The 9,149-nt window shown below is 41.4% G+C and overlaps 1 pseudogene; it reads right to left on the bottom strand.

Annotated features, from left to right (window-relative positions):
• The window catches only part of LOC124975492 (40S ribosomal protein S4, X isoform-like), a 29,126-nt pseudogene extending 21,077 nt beyond the window's left edge, over positions 1-8,049 (bottom strand).
• Between the last annotated feature and the right edge of the window lie 1,100 nt (positions 8,050-9,149).

Consider the following 9,149-nt stretch of genomic DNA (forward strand, 5'->3'; position numbering starts at 1 on the left):
CTTCAGTTCCTTTGGCCTTCCCATCCACAGGGACTAGCAACCACCTGAAAACCATGCCTGAAGCACCCTGACCTCCAATGCCCTTGGAGGGCATCTTATGCCTGACCTCCCCACTTTCCCACACTGCTTCACAGTTTGAACACCCGAGGACACTTGCTCTTAGAAGAACTGACAATTTACCACAAAGGACTAACAGTCTAAGGTGAGAAACTGCAGGTGATGCTGATGGGGTGAAGGCTTTCGTGTGTGTCTGCATGTGTGTGCTCCTGCACATGTGCACACATGTGGGGACATTCCCTGGTGGAACAGAGTTCCATGAACAGGTCACCTCAGAGATGGTGCTGTGGAACTCAGAGGTTTCCAGGCCATTTAGCAACAGCTGGATGGGCCACAGGAGGACTCCACACTCTCCAGGCTTCAGGAAGCAGCATGAGGTCATCACTGCCCCCTACCCCATTCCCCAAGGATCTCCAGCTGCTTCCCAGAATGAAGGTGGGGACTGCACCCTGGCTGAGGTTCTGGTTCTAGGCTGTGCCTGCCTGCAGGCTGCTCAGCTAACAAGGGCACAGGCCGCTGTGCATGGGACAGGTGCAATACCACACTGTTATGATTGGGGACTGGACAGAAAGTTCAAACCCACAGAAAGGTGGAAGGCCAAAACAGTTTTTGTTTGTGGTCCTGTGATTGAACCCAGGATGCTCTACCACTGAGCAACCTCCAGCCCTTTTAATGTTTTACTTTGAGACGCAGTCTCTCTAACATATGGAGGGCTTGCTAAGTTGCTGGGGTTGGCCTGGAATTTTCACTCCTCCTGCCTCAGCCCCGAAGTGCTGGGATCCCAGATATGCACCACCATGCCCTGCAGTCCACAATATTCTTGTGTAGTTCTTCACAATTGGTAAGATTTAGTGTCATTTGTTTGCCACTCTTCTTATGTATGCATATTTTTATGGAATCATTTGAAAGTAATTTGCAGACATCGGTACACTTCACCTCTATGAAGTTCTGGCTAAGCATTTGTAGCATTAAATTTTTATAGAAAACATCTGAGCAAGTTCTCACATCAACAGTCTGTGTACATTAGGAAACCAGAAGAACATCAAACAAATCTAAAGCAATCAGAAAGAAGGAAATCAGAAAGGCTCATATATTCATTTAAGGACACTGGGAATCCAATCAGAGTCCTTACATGTGCTAGACAAGCATTCTACCACTGAGCTGGATGCCAGCCAGGGAATCACAAATATAAGACTAGTGACCAATTAAGTTGAAGGCAGACACAATGAAAGGAAAATCTATTTTTTAGAAAAAAACTTTACTGCTGCAAGTTGTGGTGGTGCACGCCTGCAATCCCAGCAGCTGGGAAGACTCAGGCAGGATGAATGCGAGTTCAGAGTCAATCTCAGGAAAAGCAAGGCACTAAGCAACACGGTGAGACTCTGTCTCTAAACAAAATACAAAATATGATTGTGGACATGGCTCAGAGGTTGAGTGCCCCTGAGTTCAATTGCCAGTATGCCCCCCAAAAAACAGGTTTAGAATTATATCTTCATTGTTTAGATTAATTATCTGACTGGGAATGGTGGTGCTCACCTGTAATCCTGCCACCTCCAGAGGTTGAGGCAGGAGGATTGCAACTTCAAGGTCAACCTATACAAATTATCTTGACCATGTCGCCAAATAAAACATAAAAGTGACTGGAAATTGCCCTGGAGAGTGGCTCAGTGGTAGAGCAGTTACCTAGCACATGTGAGACACTGTGTTATATTGTCAGCACCACATAAAAATAAATAAAGTAATATTCCATTTTGTATATATGCCACAGTTTCTTGATCCAGTCACCTATTGAAGGGCATCTAGGTTCATTTCACAACTTAGCTATTATGAATTGAACTGCTATAAACACTGATGTGGCTGCCTCACCATATTATACAGATTTTAAGTCTTATAAGTATAAACTGAGGAGTGGGATAATTGGGTCAAATGGTGGTTCCATTCCAAGTTTTCTAAGATAGCACCATACTGTTTTCCAGAGTGGTTGCACCAATTTTCAGTCCCACCAGCAATGTATAAGTGTAATTTTCCCCCCAAATCTTTTCAACACTTATCATTGCTTGTATTCTTGATCATTGCCATTCTTACTGGAGTGAGATGATATGGAAGAGCAGTTTGATTTGCATTTCTCTAATTACTACAGTTGTTTTTTCATATGTTTGTTCATTGATTGTTTATCTTCTGTGAAGTGTCTGCTATGTTCCTTAGCCCTAATTAGAAGACATAGAAATGAAAATAGAAAAACAAATTAGTTAAAAGTATTGTGTATGTCTGCAACTAAAATATATACATATATATATATAAAAGACTGGGAATGTGTCCTTGTGGCTGGTGGCTTATTCCAGGATCTGTCAGAGGGTCTGCTTTTGGGGACTGCTTCTGGCACCAGTGCTGTTGGTTGTGGTCCTCCTAAGGTTCTTCCTGACAAGAATATTTGAGAGCAGAACTCCCCTGGGAAGGCAGTGGAGATGTGGCATCTGGAGGGGACAGAGTCATAAAATGTTATAAAGTTGGTGACCACAGGCACGGATGGGATCTGTGGGAAGAGGAGTAAAAACAGCCTTGGCATGGACTCACTTGAGGTGGTAGGAGATCCTGCCTTTTCATGCACCAGTCACAGCGAGTCATTGTGCTCACATTGTGCTTATTTGGGGGTTGCTAAGACGCCAGCAGGCCCCGTGCCTGGGCAAAAAGTTCTCAGGCTTGAGTCCTCTGAGGCAGATGGTGGCACATGGATGATGTCTGCCACACTCAAGCACCTTCACCCAGAGGCGTGGTTACTCACTGAGCTCCTCACCAGTCAGGGACTACAGTGGTGGCTGAGTCCATTATCTCTTCCTTTTTAAATATATTTTATAGTTGTAGATGAACACAATGCCTTTATTTCATTTTATTTATTTTTGTGTTGCAGAAGATCGAACCCAGTGCCTCACACTAGGAAGACAAGCCCTCTACCACTGAGCCACAACCTCATCCCCCACTTCTTGTACGTGAATTAACTTTTTCATAAGAAACTTTCCCTTCTCTCTTGCTGTTTTAGAATGTCACCGTGGAAGCCAGTATTTATCAAAAAAATAGATAATTTGTGAACTTGATTATATATGTTAATATTTTAATTATTATTGCATACTCTTTGTACAGGACCATGGATTTCATTGTGGTAAATCTGCATGTTCATACATTGTGCTTGGATGGTAGCTTGCCCTCTTGACTCCCCTAATTCCTTCCCCTTTCCTAATGGTCCCCTTTCCATTTTCATGTTGTCTTTGTTTTTCTTCTAGATCCAACATGTGATACTCGCCTTTCTAAGTTTGACTTAATTCACGAAACATGATGATCTCCTGTTCCATCTCTTTTTCTGTAAGCAACATGATTTTGTTTTTCTTTATGGCAGAATAATATTCCATCATGGACCACCTTTTCTTTATCCATTCAACCACTGATGGGTGTCCCACTGATCCTACAACTTCTCTGTTGTGAATAGTGCTACAGTAACGGGGATCATGCAGGTTCTCTACAGTATGGACACTTTGATTTCTGAACATATGTTCCCAAGGTGAGTCCAGTTGGACTATGTAAGAGATCTACTTGTGATTTTTGAGGAAATTTTTTATTGTTTTTCATAGTGGCTATATTAATTCGCATTTCCTCCAACAGAGCATGAGGGTTTTTTTCCCCCACTTCCTCTCTAGCACTTGCTATATTTTTTCTTTGCTCCTCTCTTTTTGGTATGAGGGATTGACCCCAGGGGCATGTAACCACTGAGCTACATCCCCACTCCTTTTTAATTTTTAAATTTTGAGATGGAGTCTCACTGAGTTTCTTAGAGTCTCATCATGTGGCTGATGTTGAACTTGAACCCAAGATCCTCCTGCCTTAACCTCTGAAGTCTATAGGGTTACAGGAGTGCACCATGACTCCTAGTTTGTTTTCTTGATAATAGCCATTAAGATGGGAGTGAGAGGGAATCTCAATGTAATATTTATGTTCATTTCCCTAATGGCTAAGATATTGAGCATATTTTGTGCACTTACTGGTCATTTTTCCTTCTTCTCTCAAGTAGTGTTTGTTCAGCTCTTTTGCCCGTTTATTAGCTGGATTAATTTTTGTTGTTGATTTTTGGTGTTCTCTATGTACTGTGGATACTCACGGGGAGGAGCATCTGGCAAAGCTTTCCTCTCATTCTGAAGACTGTCTCTTCACTCTCTTGATTGTCCAGTTTGCTGTGTAGAAGCTATCTAATTTGAGAACAAGAATCTGTGAATTCTTGTTTTTCTTTTCTGTTCCATCAGAGTCCCATTCAGGAAGTCATTATCTGTACCTGTATCTTCATGTGTTTTTCTCTAGCAGTTTCACAATTTCAGGTCTTTGTTAAGGTCTTGATCCATTTTGAGTTGACTTCTGTGCAGGGTGAGGGACAGGGTTTTAGTTTCAATCTTCTGAAGGTGGAGGTCCAGTGTTCCCAGCATCATTTGCTGAAAGAGTCTGTCTTTTTTCTAGTGTATGTGTTTGGCCTTTGTGGAGAATTGGATGATCGAAGATGTGTGCATTTATTCCTTGGTCCATTCTTCTATCTCATTAGTCTGCATGTCTATTTTCATGCCAGTAGCACACCATTTTGTTACTATGGCTCTAGAGTATATTTTGAAATTGGGTATTGTGCTGCAGTTGGCAATGGTTACTTTTGTTCAGGGTTGCTTTGGCAATGTGGGGTCTTTTATGCTTCCTTGTGAATTTCAGGATGGTTTCTTTTTCTGATTTGAATAGAGCATCCTTGATATTTTGATGGAGATTGCATTCAATCTGTAGATTGCTCTCAGTAATATGGTCATTTAACATTCTCCCAGTCCATGAACATGGGATAACTTCCCATCTTGTAGGAGTTTCAATATCTTCCTTCACTATAAAGCTCTTTTACCTCCTTCAGCTTATTTGTAGAAATTTTATTTTAATTTTTTTAGTCTTTTATGTGCTGCTTGCCGCTTGCCGCTAACCAACGGGACAAACGACATGTACTCTTCAGAAGTTGATGCAGCAGCTTCCACTTTATTCAGATAACACCCTCAATATATAAACAGTCTCATGCATATGCAATTGTAACCAGATATGTCCATCCAATCCTATTAACGGTCAAGCGATCATGAGCTCAAGCATATATGTAAGATATATCTGTCCACACGCTAGGCAGCTGAACTAATTATCATACAGTGAATGGTAAATGCTTCCTGTTTTTCTCAAGGTGCATTCAGCACGCCATTTGACTCTCTGCAAGTTGCCATCTTTGGATGCATGTGGTTTAACACTGGGCCCCAGGTTTTGCCCACCACATTTCCCCCTCTCTGTTTATAAAGGAGACTGTGCCTGTCTTAGGTTGTCCATGGTAGAGCAACATCCTTACCCGTCATTGGACAATGAGGCTCTAGCCCTAATTTCCTGTCTTAGGTCGGTATGAGCTCCCCATGATTCTTACTCGTCTTTGACTACTGGTCTAGCACATTTAATCAGACTTGGGGGGATGAGCCAGCATCAATTGCGATGAGAGCTTGGTGAATAATGGCTGTTTCTCTGCACTGATGTATATGCATTTTGTATAAATACTGTATGCACAGAACAGATACAACACACAAGAGAACTCCCGCGGACAAAAACCCAAACCATTCTTTTCCCCATTGAACAGCAGACTGGAAAAATGTAGCCAATTGTTGTAAAAATAGGAGGATATAGAATAGTTGGTAAGGGGTACAGGATAGGGCCACGTCTTTACTATCCCCCAGAGTTCATGTGAGTCTCCTCCATTAACTTGGTGAGAAATCGCCAGCACCATCAGCGGGAGAAGCCTCCTCATCTTCTTCCTGTTTTTGGGTCTCTGTTGAGGCCTTGACCAATCTCCCCGGCACCCAAATTGGCGATTGTGCGTTCTGTGGGAAAACACAAACAGACCCAGGGGTGCAAATTAATACCAGTTCCGGGCCTTTCCATTGTCCTGATAGAATGTCCTTCCAGAGAACTTGAGGTAGATGTTTTTTATTAGGCTCTGAATGATGGACAGCAGCTGATCGGCCCTCAGAATCAAGATTTTAAAAATTTAAGATGAACAAGGCAACAGATAATTTGTCTTTTGGGGATCAGTATGATGTCCCTATGCCCCCTTTTTGTTTATAAAACATGTTTTTAAGCATTAAATGGGCATGCTCAACAATGCATTGTCCAGTAGGATTATAGGGAATTCCTGTGACATGTTGAATACCAAAGGTGGAAAGGGATACTTTTTATGCCTTAAGGATTAATTCTGTCACACATTCAGTAAACAAGGATAAGACCTTGCTAGGGGCATAATTCATGTGAACCCATAGAATAGGACACTTTTGCCAAAACACTCCTGTGGGTAACTTATTTGTGGCCAAGACAATGAATGATAAAGGCTTAGCTAGGTCAATACAATCAAGACGATCCTTTTCCATAGCTGTTTCAACAAGCTTGAGAGCTGTTTGAGCCTTAGGGGTAAGCACCCGCTTAGAAAGGGGGTCAGAATCACCTTTAAGAATATCAAACAGGGGGCCCAAACTTGAGGTGGGTAAATGAAGGTAAGGTCTAATCCAATTAATATCACCCAAAAGTTTTTGAAAATCATTTCAAGTTCTAAGTTTGTCCACATGAATGGTAATTTTTATGGGTTTAACCATAGTTGCATTTATGATAGATCCCAGGAAGTTTTTGGTGTCTGTCATTTGTACTTTATCAATGCCATTATGTAAGCCCCATCTTTCCAGTGACTTTAGTAAGGAATTATAACATTGCTCTAAGACAGGTTTTTCTTTATGAGCTAGCAAAATATCATCCATATAATGATAGATTAAAAGCTGAGGGTTAACTTGTTGATACACACCAGGGTGGAAATTAATCTGATTACCTTGCCATTCATATGGTCCTTGGCCTGTCAGCATGTTTGGATTCCATTGAGGATTGCCTGCAACTGCATTACATCAGGCAGTATCAGAACATAACTCCTGGTTAGCCACCTTCCATTTTAATGTGGCTGCACTTTTGTAAGGATTGGAAGCCATACCCAATCCTCTTAAAGTCTGATCTGTCTGTTGAAGTGGCCAGGCTTTGGGCCATTCTGCAATTTTGATAATACTTTTGTCAGCCCCAGTATCTAATAAGTCCTCAAAACTTTTGCCTTCTATCACTAACTTTGTCATAGATCTATCTTTTAAATCCAATGTTAACATGACCATATTTTGGCCAGTAGAACCTAATCCTTTATTTCCCATAATAATATTCTTTGATGGATATTGATCATGGCGGCTGGGTAAGACCAACAATTGTGTTATGCGATCACCCTGAGCTATTATTGCTACACTTCTGGGTGAAGAAGCAAGGATTTTTATTTCTCCTGTAAAACCAGGGTCTATAACTCCAGGGACAATATTTAATCCTTTTAAATCAGATGAACTCCTCCCCAGAACTAGTCCCACTGTTCCTTTAGGTAATGGGCTGACAACCAAAGTTGGTATTTGTTGTACTCCCATCTCTGGAATTAATACCGCTCTGGCGGAGGTACAGAGGTCTGAACATCTACTTTCTCTTTCAGAAGTTTGACTTGATTGTTCTTCTTTTACAGTTTCTAATATCTTTTCCCCTTCTCTTAACTGTTCTTGAAATTTTGGTTTTTTGGAAGTCACACAGAAATGAACTAATGTCCATATTGCCACAACAAAAACAAACAGAAATGAAACAAGAAAAGGTAACATAAATAACACCTTACACACCACAACAACAACAAACAGAAACAAAACAAGAAAAGGTAACACCTTACACATATTCATTCACTACAGGACGTCCTTCGCTGTCTCTTGGGACAGTCTTTCATTACATTCCCTCTCTAGGGGAATCTTCCATTAAAACCTTAAGGCCACCATTTCCTCAAATATGGAAACCTTCTCATTAATTACGCTAGCGAAACTGTCTTTTACTTACCTGAGAGCTCACCATTCCCGGTATGGGCCACCACTTGCTGCTTCCCGCCTGCCGCCGACCAGTGGGACAAACGACATGTACTCTTTAGAAGTTCATGAAGCAGCTTCCACTTTATTCAGATAACACCCTCAATATATAAACAGTCTCATGCATATGCAATTGTAACCAGATATGTCCATCCAATACTATTAAAGGTCAAGCGATCACGAGCTCAAGTATACATGTAAGATATATCTGTCCACACACTAGGCAGCAAGACTAATTATCATAGAGCGAATGGTAAATGCTTCCTGTTTTTCTCAAGGCACATTCAGCACGCCATTTGACTCTCTGCCAGTTGCCATCTTTGGAAGCATGTGGCATAACCCTGGGTCCCGGGTTTCGCCCGCCACAATTATGAATGGGATTGTTTTCTTGGTTTCCTTCTCAGTGAGTTCATTGATGACATATAGGAACGTTACTGATTTTTATATATTGATTATGTAACCAGCAACTTTGCTAAATTTCTTGGTTCTAAGATATTTTTGGTGGACTTTTTAGATATTTCCAGCTATTAGAATAATATCATCTGCAAAGAGAGGGAACTTCTCTTGCTTTTTTCCTATGTGTATCCCTCTTATTTCTTTCTCTTGTTTGACTGCCCTGGCTAAAGTTTCCAATGTTATTGAAAAAGGATGGTGGGAGTGGATACTCTTGTTCTATTCCAGATTTTAGAGGGATTGCTTTCAATTCGTCCCATTCAATGTGATGTTGGCATTTGACTTATTTTACAGAGACTTTATTGTGTTGAGGTATTTCTTGTGCAACCAGGTTATTCAGTTTTTGCCTTAAGGGAATGTTGAATTTTATCAATGTTTTTATGCATCTATTGAGATGATCTGTAGGGAACATTCCTCAAACTAATCTGACAACAGTCACTGACACCATGGTCTAAGTAAGTCAAACAGCCTGAACAGAGAAACTGAGGTAATGGTAAAGACTCACCAAGGAATGCATGTCTTTGCAGCTGCTGAGGCTGAGTTTGAACTGAGGGGAGGCCTCATTCTGTCATGCATCACAGAAAGCTCTGATGTGAGTGCACCTGCACTGCCTAGCCTCATGCCCTTCACTGGAGC

This window comes from Sciurus carolinensis, unplaced genomic scaffold (genome assembly GCF_902686445.1).
Source record: "Sciurus carolinensis unplaced genomic scaffold, mSciCar1.2, whole genome shotgun sequence".
NCBI classification, from domain to species: domain Eukaryota; kingdom Metazoa; phylum Chordata; class Mammalia; order Rodentia; family Sciuridae; genus Sciurus; species Sciurus carolinensis.